Here is a 16,121-nt window from a genome sequence, read left to right on the forward strand (position 1 = left end):
CACGATTTGATACAACTGTACAAGACACTACTAAGATGCACACCTTCAATTTCAGGGACAATTTCTTCCCATCTGTTATCAGGCAACTGAATCATACTTCCACAACCACGGAGCAGTGCTGAACTAATATCTACCTTTTTGGCGACCTCGGACTGTACCTGATCGGACTTTGCTGGCTTTACTTTGCATTAAACGTTCTTCCCTTGCCATGTGTGTATGCACTGGATATGGCTTGCTTTTCTGCGAACTAGACAACACGCAACAAGAGCTTTTCGCTGTAGGTACACGTGACAGTAAACTGAACTGAACAACGGAACTGACTGCATTTATAGCACATTCCCCCTCACCTCCATCCTGGGATCACAGCCGTCCTTCCAAATGAGACAGAGGTTCACGGTCACCTAAGCTACTGCATCCTGTTTTCCTGGTAACGCCTGGTGCACATTCGTGCGAAAGTCCAGTGTCGCCGACCATTTCGCTGAACACTTGCACACGGTCCGCAAAGGGCTGCCAATTGCTAACTCCTCTTCCCATTCCCAAGTTGACCTTTCTGTCCAGGGCTTCTCCGTTGCCAGAGTGAGGCCATACACAAACTGGAGGAATAGTGCCTTATATCCCAACAACATCAATAAGATGATTGTTTTTATGTGCAGCAGGACTGACAGGGTCAGGGCAAATTTCGACCAGAGACTCGGAATGCGAACTCATGTCCTCTCTCCGCAGATCCTGCCTAACCAACTGCGGACCCATCCCAAGCCCACTTGACTCTCTCAGCTTTGTCCACCCACACAACAGAGGCCTGGGCTTAGTCAAAACGCTCGGAGTCAGAGATTTTGCAACCTACTTTTTTGGGAGTTGGGAATCCTGATTACAAATCTGGAAGATTACGGACATGGGGGGTGGAATGGCAACATTCCTTGAATGAGGAGCGATCATAATTTACTAACATTGGAGTCAGGAACAGAAGTGTAGCCCGCGGTTTAAGGAGGGAATATTGTGAGTAGTGATATAGATGCAAACCCAGATTAAGGACAAGTAAGACATTCATTAATCCGCCTCGGTACAGATGACCATTAAAAACTCATGACTCTTTCTCTCTCCTTGGCTGAGGGCGGCGATTAAAGTTTCACCTGATGGATTGGGTGAAGGAAGGGAAGAAACAGGGGCAGATAATCAGAGAGGAAAACATGTAAAAGGGGTTGGCTCATTGAAATCAAACCCACTTACAATATTGTATTATACAACAGATACATTTATACCTCGTTGCTGAAGTTGGATAAATCGCACGACCAGTAACATTCATAAGAACCGAACAGAAAGATTGTGTTCATTTGAATTATGTGCTTGGTGCTTCTAATACTACAATTGAAATAAACACAAAACGCTTTGGACAGTATAGCTTGCTTTTAAACTCTGTCTGTGAATATTTCTGTCTGCAAATTGACTCCTGCATTTCAGTTGCCGTTCCTGGCTGTACTTCAAAGTGAATTCCACCAGTAAAGCACGTTGGGGTCTCCTAAAAGAGATGCGAGGACTGTGTAAATGTAAGCGGGTTGTTGCTGTACGCACTCGATCTTGGAGGGAATATTTGATTTCGATGCGCAAACAGGGGTCGTGGAGAGACGAAGTAGCCAATGGCGTCCGCGGGCTTGGAATGGACTTTGGTCACTCGCGTTTTCCCTGAAACGGAGACGGCGAGAAAGCGATGGGAAGAGTCAAAGTTCGAGCAGAGGAACGCGGGAGCTGGTTGGAAAATGGCAGTGAGGGAGATGAAGCGTTAAAGCGGTGACCGAGAGCAGGAACCAGGAGCGATACAGACATGATGCACCGGGTGGCTCCGTGAGAGGCAGCCTCGCCAAATGGCCTGTCTTGTCCATTTCATCTTTATTGTTTTTAGTCCGTTTTATTTGTATGTTTTACGTGATCTTTGTTTTTCCTATTGTGTGGGGGACAGGGGATGGGGGCACTTTTTTTACTCTCTTCCTACGACGGCATGAGACTTTTTTTCCAATCGTATCTCATGCCGCACTGCGGCCGCAAATCGTGGAACTAACGGTTCCTTTGTTAGGGATCGTCATCGGGATCTCCAGCTGCAGGAGTTTTCATCGCCCGACTGCGGATGCTTCGATCGTCAGGACCGCGGGAGAAAAGGAGGAAGTAGGTAAAAGTTATTCGTCTTTGGAGGAGTGCGAGGTCACCGAAAGCAAGGTGGATATTACCTGCACTGGTGGGGACGCAGAGGGAGTACCGTGGTGTCGGTGTTTACGGAGGACGTCGCGCCACGGGAGCGTCCTGGAGTCAGGTGCGTGGGCGCACGGCTTTCTGACTGTTCAGGCGGACAGGGACTGCAGAGAGAACGACAAGCGGTTGGTGAATCACTGGCCACATCACGGTGAAGTGCGTGCGTGTCCCGGACATTGGACTCCGCGCGTGTTGTGTGCCTAAGGATTCTCACACGCCGCTAACGTGGCTGTTTATGTTTAATTTTTTTAAGTCATTTTGTTTTTGTTGGCTGTTTGGTAAACCAAATTCCATTGTACCTGAGGGAAGTTACAGAGATAGGTTGAATAAGTTAGGTCTTTATTCTCTGGAGCGCAGAAGGTTAAGGGGGGACTTAATAGAGGTCTTTAAAATGATGAGAGGGATAGACAGAGTTGATGTGGACAAGCTTTTCCCTTTGAGAATAGGGAAGATTCAAACAAGAGGACATGACTACAGAATTAAGGGACAGAAGTTTAGGGGTAATATGAGAGGGAACTTCTTTACTCAGAGAGTGGTAGCGGTGTGGAATGAGCTTCCAGTGGAAGTGGTGGAGGCAGGTTCATTGGTATCATATAAAAATAAATTGGATAGGCATATGGATGAGAAGGGAATGGAGGGTTATGGTATGAGTGCAGGCAGGTGGGACTAAGGGGAAAAAAATTTGTTCGGCACGGACTTGTAGGGCCGAGATGGCCTGTTTCCGTGCTGTAATTGTTATATGGTTATATGGTTTTATATGGAACAGGTGACAATAAAGAACCATTGAACTAACTGTGAGGGAGTTGAGGGAGGGGTCTGGCGGCGAGCGAAACAAGGAATGACCCACGTATCCTGCAGAGAGACAGGCAGAGCCTGAGCGCAACGGGCTCCCATCTGGAACCGGGAATTCGGTTTGAACACATTCCTCTAAAGATCCGTTCTGAATAAAACGAATCTGTTGTGTTTAGAGCAAATGCTGCAAGGACGCTATCTGAGTCGGCGGACTTTAGGACTCGGGGGAGCCCGGAGCTCAGGACCCGCCGCCCGCGGCTGCTGCTGAACCAGCGGAAAGGGAGATTGTTTCAATCTTTACATTTTCACAAAAGTAATTTCTGTTCCGTTGCCGGACGCGGTTAACGCGTTAAAATGAACGGATCGACAGACAGCTCTGATTTCAGTTGCTGTTTATTTCACTCTTCCCACATTTACATCCCCCCTGGTTTTATTTCCGCGCTCACTGGGGTTTCACGATGCGGAATTTGGGGATTAAATGGGAGCGGTTCAGCGCCGACCTGTTGTCCACCGGGTTTGTGCCCCACAGCCACTGAGTCCCGCTCCTGACGCCGGTCCCGGGGCCCGTCCATTTTACACACCCGGAGCGGAACCTGAGCAGATTCTCAGCCATCGGTTTTCATGCACAGTACCGATCAAAGGATAAAGTTTCTCCGTGAATTTATTCCCAGTGAAGGTGTGAAGATGGGACTTGGTGTCCGCGTCGTAAAATGAAACTGTCCCGGACTCGTAACTGAGATAAACTCCCACCCTCCCGGGGATGGGACGGGCGGGGAGAGGGGATTGGGGGGAGGTGGATGCATGAAACTCGCCACCCTGCCGCGCGATGCTCCAGATTCCAGTCTCCGGGGTCGATGCGACCCATCCCTTCCTCTCCACAGACTCTGCGGCGACTCCCAGCCTCCAGTCCTGATTCCCCGCTACCTCCACCTCCCAGTAATGTCTCCCGGATGTGAATCCCTCTGATCCCAGCACACGCGAATTGACTGTAAACCTTTTCCCGGTGTCAGGGAGACTCCTCTGGTTCCGGCTCGATCTCACCCTCTTCCGATCCTCAGACACCTCAAGCTGCGGACCCGCTGTTTCAACATCCAGCGTGACGTAGACTGGGGGGAGAAGCAGAGAATCAGAGATTTCCCGGGGGCTGGAGATTTTCTCCCGGTTGAAGAGGGGCATGTCATGGATTTTGGGGAACCCGCGTAGCGGCGCCGTGGGATTGGGGCGCGGATTTCAGATTGATGCGAGTTGTAATTGGATGTGGTTAAAGAGGAGATAGAGTTATGGTGGAGTCGCCTTGATCATACTGAACGAGGGCGGATATGAGGGGCCATGTGACGTGCTCCTGTTTTCGTGAGAAGTGGTGATACAGAGGGAGGGGCGTGGCTGTCGGTTGTGTTCAGGGATCTCCCATCTGCAGCTCCCTGTGTGAAAGTGAACCTTCCCAGCAGCTGCGTTTGCTACTGGAATAAAACGACAATTCCCCCTCAGCCCATAATTATACACAAGCAGTGCATCTACACGTTGCTCAGATGTGTCTGATAAATGAGGAGAAATTAATCTATGTCCGTTTTATTTAACAGAATGAATTGCAGATGCAAGATTACAAAAGAGGCAGAATGTGCTGAACGAATTAACAGAGGCTGCGTCAGCATCTTTGCAGAGCATGGATATGTTTTGTTTCAAAGGTAGACACAAAATGCTGGAGTAACTCAGCGGCCAGGTTGCATCTCCAGAGAGAAGGAATGGCTGACGTTTCGGGTCGAGACCGAAGTTAGGGGAGAGGGAAGAAGAAAGAGGGGGGGGGCGGCTGCGAAGATAAGGAAGTGCAAGGTGTGAAAAGGAGACCAGGGGGATGCAGTTCAAGGAAAATGTAGAATAGATCATTTTAGCTGGGAGAAGGTAACAACAAAACAAACAGAGATAAAATGTAGTCGGAGACAGTCAAACTGGTGGGAAAACTGCGAAGGGGAGGGATGTGGAGAGAGTGAATGGAAGCGTTACTGAAATTTATTGGTTGATATTCATACCGCTGGGGTGTAAGCTGCCCAAATGAAATATGAGCTGCTGTCCCTCCAAATTGCACTTGGCCTCACACTGACAACGGAGAAGGTCCAGGACAGTAATGTCAGTGTGGGAAAAGGAGAGAGAGTTAAAGAGTTTAGCAACTGGGCGATCAGGTGTATCAAAAATGCAGGAGAAACTCAGCGGGTGCGGCAGCAACTATGGAGCGAAGGAAATAGGCAACGTTTCGGGCCGAGATCCTTAATGCAGACCGAACCGTTGCCTATTTCATTCGCTCCATAGATGCTGCCACACCTGCTGAGTTTCTCCGGCATTTTTGTCTACCTTCGATTTTCCAGCATCTGCAGTTCCTTCTTGAACAGATCAGGTAAATCTCCTGGCGGACTGAGCGGAGGTGTTTCTGCGAATCAATCCCCAAGCCTGAGCTTGGTCTCGCCATATAGACAATAGACAATAGGTGCAGTAGTAGGCCATTTGTCCCTTCGAGCCAGCATCGCCATTCAATCTGATAATGGCTGATCATCCCCAATCAGTACCACACAATATACAGGCGTCCACACCTGATACTGTGGATCCAGTAGATGAGGTTGGAGGAGGTGCAAATGAACCTCTGCCTCACCTTAAAAGAATGTTGGGGTCTTTGGACGGAGTCGGAGAGGGGAAGTATAGGGACAGGTATTACATCTCCTGCGGTTGCACAGTGGGCACCTGGAGGGGGGTGGGGGTGGTTTGGGTAGGGACGATTTAACCAGGGAGTTGTGGAGGGAACGGTCTGCGGAAAGCGGAAAGGAGTGGGTCGTGATGGGATTCCATCTCCACCTAACCCCAGGGAGAGGCGGGCACCAGCAAGAGGATTGTTTTCATAGGCCAATTGTTGGAACACGTATGAATGCCTGAGATGGAAAGACAAAACTGGTGCGAGATAAGCTTCTCTGAGAAAGGGTACGAAATCGTGAAGCAAGAGGAAGAGCCCTAGACCTGTGGAGGTTGTGTGTTGCTGAAACCCTGGAACATTCTAGTAAATCTCCTCTGTACTCTCTCTATTTTGTTGAGTTGGATCCAGATGGAAAGACAAATGGTGCGAGATAAGGTACACGGAAGCAAGAGAGAAGGTGTGGAGGTGTGGTGGAGGGGAGTGAGGTCCAAGGAAAATGGTGTGGGTGGTGTGTGTGTGTGTGTGTGTGTGTGTGTGTGTGTGTGTGTGTGTGTGTGTGGGGGGGGGGGGGGGGGGGGGGGGTTTGATACGTTAGTTTACAAACATCAGAGTGTCTTATATTCCTACCGTCAGGTTGTAAGCTACTCCGCTTAATGGCATCAGCTATTTCTCTTATCATTGTGCTAAACATAAAGGGGTGATAGAACGATTCAAAGGCCGGGGCAGCATCTGTCACAGACAACGATTCAGTTTCAACACTCGCACTGCAAACAGTAAACATATGGTTATAAATTGAACATGTAATTGTTGTTACATTACACATCCACACAGAGTTTCAGTCAAGAACATATCCTACCTGTTCTCCCGACCAGCTTCATCCTGAAATAAATAAAACACAAAGCTCAATTCATTGAGATACAAGAAATGCAAAATGCCGTCATATAAAACACATATAAGTGCTGGAACACGGCGTAGCAGGCAGCATTTCACGAGGATGTGGAATGGTGATGCTTCGGTTCGACCCACTCCTGTACATCATCGAGACCAAGCGTAGACTAAGCGACCTAGATCTGCGGAACATTCCGGTTGCTAAACTCCATTTCTCATTTCCATATTGTCCTCCCAGCCCTGGACCTCCACCATTGACCGAGTGAGGTCACACGAAAAATGGAGGATCGTCACCTCGTATTCCGCTCGGGTAATTTACAACACAGCAGAATGAACATCGAAATCTCCAATTTTAGGTAACACCATCTCTCTCCCCTTTACCCCATTTCTTCCATGTGACCAGCCTAATAGAAGCATAGAACATAAGTGCAGGAGTAGGCCATTCGACCCTTCGAGCCTGCACCGCCATTCAATAAGATCATGGTTGATCTTCCAACTCAGTATCCCGTACCTGCCTTCTCTCCATACCCTTGATCCCTTTAGCCACAAGAGCCACATCTAACTCCCTCTTAAATATCGCCAATGAACTGGCCTCAACTACCTTCTGTGGCAGAGAGTTCCAGAGATTCACCACTCTCTGTGTGAACATTGTTTTTTCTCATCTCGGTCCTAAAGAATTTCCCCTCTATACTTAAGCTGTGACCCCCTTGTCCTGGACTTGCCCAACATCGGGAAAAATCTTCCTGCATCTAGCCTGTCCAAACCCATAAGAATGTTGTAAGTTTCTTGAGCTTCCACTATTCATGGAAACATAGAAAATAGGTGCAGCAGTAGGAGCAGGAGCTGCATCTGCCATGCATTTGCCCACCCACCCATCCTATCCAAGTCACCTTGCAGTCTCGTAGCATCCTCCTCATAGCTAACACAGTCCCCCAGCTTCGTGTCATCCGCAAACTTGGAGATGTTGCATTCAATTCCCTCGTCCAAATCATTAATATCTATTGTAAATAGCTGGGGTCCCAGCACTGAGCCTTGCGGTACCCCACTAGTCACTGGCTGCCATTCTGAAAATGACCCGTTTATTCCTACTCATTGCTTCCTGTCTGGCAGCCAGTTCTCTATCCATATCAATACTGAACCCCCAATACCGTGTGCTTTAAGTTTGTATACTAATCTCTTATGTGGGACGTTGGCGAAAGCCTTCTGAAAGTCCAGATACACCACATCCACTGATTTTCCCTTATCCACTCTACTAGTTACATCCTCGAAAAATTATATAATCTTCGACAGACATAAATTTACCTTTCATAAATCCATACTGACTTTGTCCAATGATTTATCAACTTTCCAAATGTGCTGCTACCTCATCTTTAATAACTGACTCTAACAGTTTCCCCACTACGGATGTTAGATTAACTGGTCTGTAATTCCCCGTTTTCTCTCCCCCTCCCTTTTTAAAAAGTCGGGTTACATTAGCTATCCTCCAATCCTCAGGAACTACTCCAGAACCTAAAGAGTTTTGAAAAATTATCACTAATGCATCCACTATTTCTGGGGCTACTTCCTTAAGTACTCTGGGATGCAGCCTATCTGGCCCTGGGGATGTATCGGCCTTTAATCCATTCAATTTACCTAACACCACTTCCAGGCTAACCTGGATTTCACTCAGTTCCTCCATCTCATTTGACCCCCGCCCCCCTGCTATTTCCTGCAATGTATGTCTTCCTTGGTGAAGACAGAATCAAAGTAGTTATTCAATTGGTCTGCCATGTCCTTGTTCCCCATGATCAATTCACCTGTTTCTGACTGCAAGGGACCTACATTTGTTTTAACTAATCTTTTTCTCTTCATATATCTATAAAAACGTTTGCAGTCAGTTTTTATGTTCCCTGCCATATTCGCACCAACACACTCTCTTACCCATTCCCCCCAGGACCCTTACTCCTCTAATCCTCCATCTGGCTTAACATATCTCTCCTCTTTTCTTACCTTACTCCTCTAATCCTCCATCTGGCTTAACATATCTCTCCTCTTTTCTTATCTGCCCCCCTTTTCTACACTTTTCATCTCTAGCCTATGTCCACCCAACTGCCAGGCAAACCGCCCTCGCCTGTATCCTTTGCCAGTCATGAGGCTTTGTCAAACTCCATCGCTTTTCCAACTCCCCACCTCTCCCAACAACAATCTGAAGAAGGGTCCCGACCCGAAACGTCACCTATCCAAATCCCCCACAGATGTCGCCTAATCCGCTGAATTGTTCCAGAACTTTATGTTTTTTTCAGAATTTATTGGGACTGATGGGTCACATCACAACAGAAACAATTCCGTAGAGCTTTAGGAGCTGCTGAAAATTCCCATGTCCCAATTATGACCCTTGCTGACACGGATAGAAAGTATTGAACAAACGAACAACGAACCAAGGGAGAATGTGTAAAGAGTATTTGTGAAAAAACTGCCATTCATCTGAGGATCAAACTTACCGGAAAGCCGGCACACTTCATGTGGTTTTTGTTTGGCTAATTAAAGGGAAATTAACATAATTTAATATTATCTTGTTTAGTATGGGTGTCTGGGCTATGGGGAGAAGGCAGGAGAATGGGGTTAGGACAGGTAGATCAGCCACGATTGAATGGCGGAGTAGACTTGATGGGCTAATTCTGTTCCTATCACTTCTGAACTTATTATTATAGTCACATGTAGAAGGTACGGCGAAAAGCATTTGTTTGGATGCTGGCCTGTCAACGAAAAGACTGTACCTGAATGATAAACAAGCCGTCCACAGTGTACAGATAAAGGATAAAGGGTACAACATTTAGTGCAAGATTAAACATTGACATATCAGATCATGATTAGAAAGTCAATTGAAAATAAAATATCAGGTGGTCTTTCAACATTTCCACTATTGATTCTGTCAAGATGATATAGACCCCTCTACCACAGGAGTGGTCATTTCATGGGGAGGTGGATAAACATGGATAAACACGAGAGATGTGGCAACTGTGGGGACTACTGGTGGATGTTGTGAGTGGATGGGGAAAAGCTTGTGCGGAGCAGCAAAACTGACCGCAGTGAATGAGCAGAACGTCCACGATGTAGAGAGGGGAATTTGGGGCATTATTAACGGATGTGGTGAGTAGATGGAACAGACGGAACATTGACCCAGTACTGAATTACTGGTAAATGCAGCATTTATTTCAGAAATTTAACCCACCATTTTGTGACTGCGAACTTTCACTTATCCGAACTGTAGTGTAACCCCTCACCTTCAGAAATACCACGTCGTCCTTGTGATCGATCTGTTCCTGTAACTTTGAGAGTTCCTCTTGAATGGAATTTAAATTCTCTTGAATCTCTTGAAGATTTTTCTTCATTGCTTTTACAATCTTTTTCTCTTCCTCCCGGATATCTCCAAGTAAGCGCTGCTCTTTCTCAGTGAATATCTGGTGCAATTCAGCAAACTGGGATGTGATCAATGACTGAAGGTTTTGTGACTCTTTCTGTCAGATGAAAGATTAAAATCAATATATTATGTCAATCTGCTGTGTTTCTTCATGACATGGAAGGTGACATTCGGCTAGTGAATCTCGAGTCCTGAAGTGTAGAAATAGGCCTTTCGTACCACAATGTCCATGCTGGGCTCTGTCCGTATCTACACTAATTTCCCTGTATTTAATCCATAGCTACCATTAACTTGGCAATTCAAGAGTTACCTTGGCAAGTCTTGATAATACTGAAATATCTGGTGAAAGTAATTTAACCGACCAGGACCTTATCAAATCTGGTTAATTGTGTAATGGACCGATTTGATAAAGGGAACTTGAGGTGAAGGAGCCATTTGGAGGTAGTGACCATAATACGGTGAGTTTTATTCTGCAATTTGAGAGAGAGAAGAGTAAATCGGAGGTGTCAGTGTTACAGTTGAACAAAGGGGACCATGGAGCCATGTTGGAGGAGCTGGCCAAAGTTGACTGGAAAGATACCCTAGCAGGGATGACAGTGGAACAACAATGGCAGGTATTTCTGGAAATAATACAGAAGGTGCAGGATCACTTTATTCCAAAGAGGAAGAAAGATTTCACGGTGAGTAAGGGGCGACCGTGGCTGACAAGGAAAGTCAGGGACCGTATAAAAGTAAAAGAGAAGTATAACGTAGCAAATATGAGCGGGAAGCAAGAGGATTTGGTAATGTTTAAAGAGCAACAGAAGATACCAAAAAGGCAATACGGGGAGCAAAGATGAGTACGAAAGAAAGCTAGCCAAGAATATAAAGGAGGATAGTAAAAGCTTATTTAGGTATGTGAACAGGAAAACAAATAGTTAAGACCAAAGTTGGACCCTTGAAGACTGAAAAGGGTAAATTTATTATGGGGAACAAAGAAATGGCAGATGAGTTGAAAAGGTAGTTTGGATCAGTCTTCACTAAGGAGGGCACAAACAATCTTCCTGATGTACTGATGGCCAGAGGATCTAGGGTGACGGAGGAACTGAAGGAAATCCACATTAGGCAGGAAATGGTGTTGGGTAGACTGATGGGACTGAAGGCTGATGAATCCCCAGGTCCTGATGGTATGCAGCCCAGGGTATTTAAGGAACTGTCTCTAGAAATCGTGGATGCATTGGTGATCATTTTCCAATGTTCTATAGATTCAGGATCAGTTCCTGTGGATTGGAGGGGAGCTAATGTTACCCCAGTTTTAACAAAGGCGGGAGAGAGAAAACAGGGAATTATAGACCCGTTAACCTGACATCGGTAGTGGGGAAGATGATGGAGTCAATCATAAAATTTGAAATAGCGGCTCATTTGGATAGCAGTAACAGGATCGGTCCGAGTCAGCATGGATTTACGAAGGGGATGACTTATACTTGACTAATGTTCTGGAATTTTGTGAGGATGTAACTAGGAAAATGGACAAGGGAGAGCCAGTGAATATAGTGTACATGGACTTTCAGAAAGCATTTGATAAGGTCCCACATAGATCATTGGGCAAAATTAGGGCACATGTTTTTTTTGGGGGGGTGGGGGGGGGGGAGTGTTGGCATGGATAGAAAATTGGTTAGCAGACACGAAACAAAGAGTTGGGATTAACGGGTCCCTTTCAGAATGGCAGGCAGTGACTAGTGGTGTACCACAAGGCTCGGTGCTGGGACCGCAGCTATTTACAATATACATCAATGATTTAGATGAAGGGATTCAATGTAACATTAGGAAATTTGCAAATGACACAACGCTAGGTGGCAGTGTGAACTGTGAGGAGGATGCTATGACAATGCAGGGGGACTTGCACAGGTTGGGTGAGTGAGCAGATGCAGTTTTATGTGGATAAATGTGAGCTTATCAACTTTGGTAGCACAAATAGGAAGTCAGATTACTATCTAAATGGTGTCAAGTTGGACAAAGGGGAAGTACAACAGCATCAGGGGGTCCTTGGTCATCAGTCAATGAAAGTAAGCATGCAGGTACAGCAGGCAGTGAAGAAAGCGAATGGCATGTTTGCCTTCAAAAACAGAGGAGTTGAGTATTGGAACAAAGGGGTCCTTCTGCAGTTGGCGCCAACACCATCCGGGAGCGCTACAGGTCTCTCTGCAACCAGCAGTCGACAACAGCGCCATAGTGACCTCGACCATACCACCCCCCCCCCCCCCCCCCCCCCCCCCCCGAATATTATGTGCAGTCGTTTGCTATGTCCCTCTTCAAGGGAGATTTAAGCATTTCGTTGTCTCTGACTGTACACTGACTTGCTTAAATTGAGGCAATCTGAATCTGCCATAGTGTACGGAATTTATGTGTAGTTTAGGTCCCCTAATTTGAGGAAGGACATTCTTGCTATTGAGGTAGTGCAGTGTACGTTTACAAGGTTAATTCCTAGGATGGCGGGACTTTCATATGCTGAGAGAATGGAGCGGCTGGGCTTGTACACTCTGGAGTTTAAAAGGATGAGAGGGTATCTTTTGGAAACATTTAAGATTATTAAGGGTTTGGACCCGCTAGAGGCAGGAAACATGTTCCCGATGTTGGGGGAGTCCAGAACCAGGGGCCAGAGTTTAAGAATAAGGCGTAAGCCATTTAGAAAGGAGATGTGGAAACACTTTTTCACACAGAGACTTGTGAGTATGCAATTCTCTGCCTCAGAGGGTGGGGGAGGCCGGTCCTCTGGATACTTTCATGAAAGATCTAGATAGAGCTCTTAAAGATAGCGGAGTCAGGAGATAGGGGGAGAAGGCAGGAATGCGGTACTGATTGGGGATGATCAGCCATGATCGTATTGAATGGCTCGAAGGGCCGAATGGCCTACTCCTGCACCTATTGTCTATTATCTATTACCCCATCTACGCTATTTCCACCTGTCCGCATTTGCCACATCTGGTTCTAAAATTTTCTATCTACGAATTTCTTCAAATATATTTTAGGACGTGCATGGTAAATGGTAGGGAATTGAAGAATGTAGGTGATCAGAGGGATCTGGGAATAACTGTGCACAGTTCCCTGAAAGTGGAATCTCGTGTAGATAGGGTGGTAAAGAAAGCTTTTGGTGTGCTGGCCTTTATAAATCAGAGCATTGAGTATAGAAGTTGGGATGTAATGTTAAAATTGTACAAGGCATTGGTGAGGCCAATTCTGGAGTATGGTGTACAATTTTGGTCGCCTAATTATAGGAAGGATGTCAACAAAATAGAGAGAGTACAGACGAGATTTACTAGAATGTTGCCTGGGTTTCAGCAACTAAGTTACAGAGAAAGGTTGAACAAGTTAGGGCTTTATTCTTTGGAGCGCAGAAGGTTAAGGGGGGACTTGATAGAGGTTTTTAAAATGATGAGAGGGATAGACAGAGTTGACGTGGAAAAGCTTTTCCCACTGAGAGTAGGGAAGATTCAAACAAGGGGACATGACTTGAGAATTAAGGGACTGAAGTTTAGGGGTAACATGAGGGGGAACATCTTTACTCAGAGAGTGGTGGCTGTGTGGAATGAGCTTCCAGTGAAGGTGGTGGAGGCAGGTTCGTTTTTATCATTTAAAAATAAATTGGATAGTTATATGGACGGGAAGGGAATGGAAGGTTATGGTCTGAGCGCAGGTATATGGGACTAAGGGAGAATATGTGTTCGGCACGGACTAGAAGGGTCGAGATGGCCTGTTTCCGTGCTGTAATTCTTATATGGTTATATGGTTTATAAATATTGTTATGGTACCTGAATCAACTACCTCCCATGGCAGCTCATTCTATACACCCACTAACAAAGTTGCCCTTAATGTTCGTATTAAATCTGTACCCTCTCACCTTAAACCTATGCCCTCGCATGCTCGACGCCGCACTCAGGGAAATAGACTGAGTATTCACCCTAACATTTTGTTTCGTGATATTATACACCTGCAATAGATCATTCTTCAGACTCCCGCCCTCCAATGAATAAAGTCCTTGGCTGCCCAACCGCTCCCAACATCTCGGGTTTCCATACTACTGAGATCTATAGAGGAGCCCACTTATTACAGGCATCACAGGGATCAAATCTACAGAAAATAATTACAGCAATAGTACAAAGCCTCACATGAACTCCAGAAATGCCCTCTTTCTGTTGCTGCTCCATTTGCTCGATCTCTGATTTCTTTTTTGTGAGAGATTCGAAAGAAGATTTCACCTGATCCTGGGGTTGGGTTTCAGAACAGAGAAGAAAAATGTCAGAAAATAAACAAAACATGACACAATGATGTAATGAATATCGGTTTGTTTTTACCTTGTAGATTTCGACAGCTTCTTCTATCGGTATAAAACTGTGAGACTTGTGTTCCCGCGCATCTCGACAGATCACACAAATCACTTTCTTATCGGTTTCACAAAAGAGCTTAAGTTCTTCCTGATGTTTCTCGCAGTGAAGTTTACTTTGCTTCTCTTTGAGATTCAGGCTCAGTGCTCGAGCTTTCTCAGCCAGTCTAACCAAGGCCCGATTCACCCTGAGGGTGCGGTCTGCAAACTCCTCCCTACATTCCGGGCAGGAGTTTTTCCCTTCCCTGTCCCAACTCTGTGTGATGCAGGAGCGGCAGAAGTTGTGCCCGCACTCCGGTGACACCGGATCGGTGAGGAAATCCAGGCAGATGGGGCAAACTACCTCCTCGGTTAAACTCTCGACCTGGTCTTTCGAAGCCATTTTAAATCCGCCACTTCCTGGTTCAAAATGTTTTCACTGACGTGGAGCTGCTGAATGACGTAAGGTCACGTGATAGTCACGGTGGCGCAGCGGCAGAGTTGCTGCCTCACAGCGAATGCAGCCCCAGAGACCCGAGTTCGATCCTGACTACGGGTTCTTTCTGTACGGAGTTTGTACGTTCTCCCCGTGATCTGCGTGGGTTTTCTCCGAGATCTTCGGTTTCCCGCCACACTACAATTTGTGGTCAATGTTAAAAAATGACTTGACATTTAAAAAATGTTTATAGTTCGTGTAGGATAGTGTTAACGTGCGATCGCTGGTCGGCGCGGACCCGGTGGGACGAAGGGCCAGTTTGCGCGCTGTATGTCTAAACGAAATTAAATTCAACCCCTACATTACCGTGTCGCTGCGCCGGCTGCCGTCCCGGGCAATGAATGCTATCTGGCTGCGTGTTCAGTGTGAAGATGTCCTGGTCGCTTCCAAATCATCTCACAGGGAGGGGTAGATAAACATTAACCTGGCCTGAATATGGACGAGAAAGACTAAGGTAGGACAGAAAGGGACGGGGCCGGGCGCTAATGAAGCCTCGGGTGTAACCTGAGGTGGTGTTGCACCTGTTGGGCAGTGGAATCCGCCGTTCGCATATCCGTTCACACCCCGGGATCAGGGTGGACGGAGACCTTCCTCCGCCCTTATTGTATTCCACAACAGTACACCTGACTCTCATGTAGCAGTCTTTGGGGAAATCTGTGTTTGCGTGTATTGTTTAAAGGATATTATGTAATCCTCTAACATTCATTGCAGTTTGCAAAGGCTCATTTTGTCTGCTGATCAGCTTAGTTTAGTTTAGTTTAGAGATATAGCGTGAAAACAGGCCCTTCGACCCACCGAGTCCGCACCGACCTGCGATGTCCGTACCGACCAGCGATCCCCGCATCTTAACGCTATCCTGCACACACTAGGAACAATTTTCCACATCCGCCAAGGCAATTAACCAACATACCTGTACGTCCTTAGAGTGTGGGAGGAAACTGAAGATTTCGGAGAAAACCCACGCGGTCACGGGGAGAACCTACTAACTCCGTACAGATAGCACCCGTATTCGTTGCAAGCGCTGCAAGGCAGCAACTCTACCGCTGCGCCACCGTGGAATCAGTGAGTGTGGAACACGGAACACTCAGATTCGAAAGCCCAATTGGCAGCATTTCCTCCCGCCCCTGCAGGTCATTCTTGCCGCTAATGCTTCCGAGATGGCGTCCAACCAAGGCGTCTATTTGCGTGCGATGCAGATCTATAATCACATATTACAATCGCCCCACACTCTTAAATCCCGACTCCCTCCTCAATATTTCCCACTTTAACTATGATCGGAATTTGCTGG

The 16,121-nt window shown here is 46.6% G+C and overlaps 1 pseudogene; it reads right to left on the bottom strand.

Moving 5' to 3' along the window:
* Positions 1-871: 871 nt before the first annotated feature.
* LOC129694495 (zinc-binding protein A33-like) lies at positions 872-14,970 on the bottom strand (annotated as a pseudogene).
* Positions 14,971-16,121: the final 1,151 nt, after the last annotated feature.

The sequence above is a fragment of the Leucoraja erinacea genome, unplaced genomic scaffold, assembly GCF_028641065.1.
Source record: "Leucoraja erinacea ecotype New England unplaced genomic scaffold, Leri_hhj_1 Leri_690S, whole genome shotgun sequence".
Taxonomy (NCBI): domain Eukaryota; kingdom Metazoa; phylum Chordata; class Chondrichthyes; order Rajiformes; family Rajidae; genus Leucoraja; species Leucoraja erinaceus.